The sequence below is a fragment of the Octopus bimaculoides genome, chromosome 24, assembly GCF_001194135.2.
Source record: "Octopus bimaculoides isolate UCB-OBI-ISO-001 chromosome 24, ASM119413v2, whole genome shotgun sequence".
NCBI classification, from domain to species: domain Eukaryota; kingdom Metazoa; phylum Mollusca; class Cephalopoda; order Octopoda; family Octopodidae; genus Octopus; species Octopus bimaculoides.
In genome coordinates this window covers 21,318,238-21,323,237 of record NC_069004.1, presented here as the reverse complement: position 1 = coordinate 21,323,237, position 5,000 = coordinate 21,318,238, and the positions used below count along the sequence as shown (strand labels likewise).

The 5,000-nt window shown below is 35.8% G+C and overlaps 1 protein-coding gene across 2 annotated transcripts in view; it reads left to right on the top strand.

Moving 5' to 3' along the window:
- The window catches only part of LOC106878410 (solute carrier organic anion transporter family member 2A1), a 112,541-nt gene that overhangs the window by 71,116 nt on the left and 36,425 nt on the right, over positions 1–5,000 (top strand). The gene's annotated exons all lie outside the window — the stretch shown is intronic.

Genomic DNA, 5,000 nt, shown 5'->3' with positions numbered 1-5,000 from the left:
ATCACTCTTTCTCCTTCTCCCTTCCTCCCTTCTCTCTTGCTCTCCCTCTCTCTCCTTCTCTCTTCCTACCACCCACCCTCCCCTCTATATCCCCAGCTCTCTCTCCCCCTTTCTTTCCCCCTCAATTTCTCCCTCTCTCTCTCCTCCTCTCTCCACCTCATTCTCTTCCCTTCTCTCCCTCCCTCTCTGTTTCTTGCTCTCTCTTCCTCCCTCTTACACCTCTTTGTCTCATTCCAGTCTCTTTTCCCCTGTAACCACACATGCTCCTTAACCATGCCATATTCACTTCTGACACCACTACCACCGCCACATCACCACCACCACATCACCACCATTACTACATCATCATCAGCAATATGCCAATGAACTGTTTGCTACTCCAATAGTTTTCTTCATAGTTGTACCAAAATATAGAAACAGTGCTCAATACTTTCAAACAGAATATCTCTTTATTTTAGTTAATTGAAGTGAAGGTTCGTGGTTTAGTGGTTGGGATATTTGGCTCACAATTGTAGGGTTGTGAGCTCAGTGCCCAATGGCATATTGTGTCCTTTATTTCCTGTTGCTCCAGTCCACTCAGCTGACTAAGTGTAGTAGTCACTGTATTTCAAAGGGTCAGCATTGTGCTACACTGAGTCTCCCAGAGAGGTATGTTAAGATTGTGCATGTCTGTGGAGTACCCAGCCACCTGTATGTTAATTTCATGAATGGGTTGTTCTGTTGACCAGATCAATTAGAATGCTTGTCATCATAACTGACAGAATACTGGTTGGTTAACTGGCACTAATGCTGAGGAATAATTCCATTTTCCTTTTACATGAAATATCACAGTCTGTCAGGCTGCTTAAGGGGAAAAAAATGGGTCAATCTTTTTTTCAGTCAAGAAACAACAATGGGCATAAGTTTAGTTCTGTTAGACCTCATCAGCATAATATCATTGTGTGTGTATGTGTGTGTGTGTGTAAATGTTTTTATGTTAAGTTACATATAAAACAATTTAACATCAAACTGAAGAATTACTCGATACTTTTTGTTCAGTTTATATATAACAGGTTGAATCAGATTCATATTATTTAAAGTATTTGGGCACATAACACATGCACAACCATCAGATGTTCAGTATCAAAATGGGGAGAATTTAAAAGAAATTTGAATGGCTTCTAGGTGAAAGTATTTAAGCATCCATAGGTCACTTTAGGACATAACTATCTAATGACATTGGCCTTTTTGTTGCATGCTCCTCATGGTAGAGCAGATAAGATCAGTTTGTTGGCATTCTGTAAGATGTGACATTTCACTGGCAACAGTTACCACATAGAGAAATATGAGTTTGCATGACAAGCATGGCTTCCAAGTAACAGTAGGCTGCAACAATTATAAACTCTGCAATTGTGCATGTATGTATGTATGTATGTATGTATGTATGTATGTATGTATGTATGCATGCATGCATGCATGCATGTATGTATGTTATTGTTTAGTTTTATTTCAAGATTTCTTGCCAATAGAGAAAGAGCCAGTTTCTAACCTAGATCCAAGGCTCCTTCATTGGAATTTCAACATTAGAATTTTTGTTTGTATGTATGTATGAATGTATGTGTGCAGATTTGTATGTCTTGTTTTAAGTATGTATTCTCATGCATATAGTTGCATATCTAGACATGCTCATATATATTTAAATGATAAACTTCTGGAAAGTTTTACCGATTTTTACAGTTCCAGTGATCGATTGTATCTGTAGTCTTCAAATTAACTTTCTCCTTTCTGGTTTTGAGGAGCCTAATTTCTCAAGATTGGTATTTAGGCAGTGTGTTACATATCCCAGGGCTCCAATAATTACAGGTATAAACCTGAACTTGTAATCTGGATAGAGTAACTGCAGATTCCTCAATAGTTCAGCATAGGTGTTCTCTTTTTCACTGATCTTCAACTTTATGTTAACATCTGCTGGGCAGCTAATTTCCACAATTGTACACAGTTTCTCTTTTCAATCCCAAATCATTATATCAGGTCTGTTGTGCTTACATTTTATTGAGGTCTTCACTGGGACATTCTACCAGTACTCCTTTTTATTATGAGTGGTTATGGCTTCTGTCATACTGTGGGTTCTTATTTCTTTGTTCTTGGGCTTATCATTCTGATGGATTTCATTATAGAGTGTCCTAGCTACAACATCATGTCTTATGATAACATTTTCAGACAACTACTTATGATGTGGGTGATATCTTTGGTGTTAACTCCACAAAGTTTGCATCAGTTGTCACATTTTATGGCTTTTCCTGCATTTCTATCCCTTTTTTACATCAGGTATTTGGTTGATATCTCTTGTTCTTGGATTGCATACCCTTTAAAGTAGGTGGTAGTAATCCGGCTATTGGTCCATGATAGACTGCTTTGATGATCAATATTACTATCATCAGGAAGCTTTCTACCAACATATGCATGCATAGTCTACTGCTCATATAGGCTCATCCTTTCATCTGATGATACGTTGCGGTAGAGTCGTGTGACTTCTTTGGGAATGTATTCTAGGTTATCAGACAAGGAATGTTGCTCAAGGAGCTCCTTTCCAAGTCTTATGATGTTATCAACCTCATGTGTGCAAACTTAGTCAAGGGATGCACTTTGACACTTGGTGGTTAAAAGATGTTGCTGAATGGATATGCTACAACATTCAAAAGCATTTTGGATTGATGTTAAGCCTCTGTCACCTTGTTCTCCTTTTAGGTAGAATGACAAGGGGTGTATGTATGTGTGTAATGTGTGTGTATGCATGCATGCATGTGTGTGCATGTGAGTACATGAGTGTGTGTGTATGAGAGAGAGAGACAGAGAGAGACAGAGAAAGAGAGACTGACAATTATGGATTGATGTTTATTCACTTTCAGACTTACCTTTGAGTTTTTATTGTAAGTGTTAATCATAGCTTACTTGAATTGATTTGTGAGGGTACTGAGGGGCAACTGTCCTAGGCTCCCTCGATATTGGGCCCCCTCAATATTGGGGCCCTCTTGATATCAGGGTGGCTTTCTATAAAAGATGCAGTGCACTCAATACAGACAGGGAAGCCCCCTTCACTTCCCAGCAATCTTTCATGAAGAGGCTTTCTTTCAAATTACAAACATCTCAACTTCTTAAAAAAATATAATGGATTTTCTTTAATGATAAATAACCATAGATTTTTTTCATTTTATCAACACCAATTTATTAAATTAAGAAAAATCAGTTCGCTACCAGTCCCAAAAGTAGCTATAGATTTTTCTACTTGTTGTAAAGTGAAACTGTATACCCGTCTGGTAAAAAGTGGTAGGAACCAGTCATTATAAATGGACCAGTAACTGGTCGTCGAGAGAGGGTCAAGAGTCAAAGAGTTGAGAGTTGACAGTTCTAGTCAGTATTTTGTGGTGCTATCAGCGATAGTAAGACAGAAGTTAGTGAATTATTATTCCGCTATGAAGAGATACAACGATAGCCGATGACTAGTAACTATTATGGCTACTACCATAAAACAGCAACTACAATACAACAGCAGTCACACATCACACCAGTAGGAAGAACCCACTTTACAACAGTGGTGAAAATGTATCTATGTGTGTGTGTGTGTGAATGTATATAGAGATAATGAAATAGATTGGAAGAAAAGTTTTATTGTCTCTCGTTCAAATTCCTTCTTTCACCGCATGACTGAGCAATTACTGTTGAATGACCACTTGCACATGCACACACACAAGCATACACACACACACACACACATACACACACAAACAAACAAACAAACAAATACACACACACATATATTGCTACTTGTAAACTCCATTATTTCAGTGAAGCATTAAAAACTGGTCTTATTTTACTAAAGAATAAGTAAAGAATGTGTTCTTAAATTTATATATATTGAATTTTGCTTTAATTATCAAATTACATCCCTCAACAGATCAAAGTATCTTTTTCAGCTTTAGAATTATTGCTTTTATGTTCACGTGATTTCCATTAAATCAAATCTGTTTCTTTCTTTCTTTTTTCAATATTTTTTGTCATTTTGTCAAATACTTGAAATTATTACAGGAGAGTGGGATAGAAATGGTAACTGGGCAAAATGAGTAATTACGAATTGTTATTTTTTTTCACTACCTGTTTGAAACCATAACAATGCAACTATTGCACCACCATTTTGTACTGTTGCATCGTCTTTGAGAGTAAAAATTGGTCATCATAGTTGTTGCCATTGAGAGAGTTTGAAACATAGATAACAGGTACTTTTAATCAAGAAATGTTTCCTCAATTTAGACCCAATTGTAATTGAGGTTGCTAATAAATTATCTAGATAATTTTTGGTGTTTAACAATCAATATTCTTTTCTCTGTTGGACTGCACATCAATTTTCTCCCACATTAATATCCAATTTAATAATTTTTAATTTTCAAAAGAAGTCTAAGTTGGGGCAAAATGAGTATCGAGTAATTTCAATAATTTCTTCTCTTTAACTACATAGTACAAGAGAGCCAGGTGGAATTCTGTTTCAAGCAACCCATATAACCCCTCACAAATATTTTTATTTTTTGAAATTTTCATACAAGTTCACAAGAATTCATGCAACTATGAAAAAACCAAAAACATTTGTGTATGTGATTTAAGGGCTACTTAGCTGTTATTTTTGGCTCATCTCATGATCACCCAAAACCCTCCTTGTTTGTCACTCTGATGTATTGATGTTTTTCAATATCTTTCTCCCCATAAACACATCTAATAGTTTATTGCTGGGATTAAAGCCAAAAATTCAGACTTTCTATATTTTAAACTGTAATTTTTAAAAAAATCGAAAAATTATAAAAAAAAATAAATGTTTTTAAAATTTCAAAAAATTAAAAAAATGTTTTAATGCATTCAGAGAAGGTCATTTGCTAAGCTGGTGTAGTCTATGTTCGGTAATTTTTTTTTTTTTTTCCCAAAATCAAAAACACAGTAAACATTACTCAATGTGCCCACCACCACTTACTGGA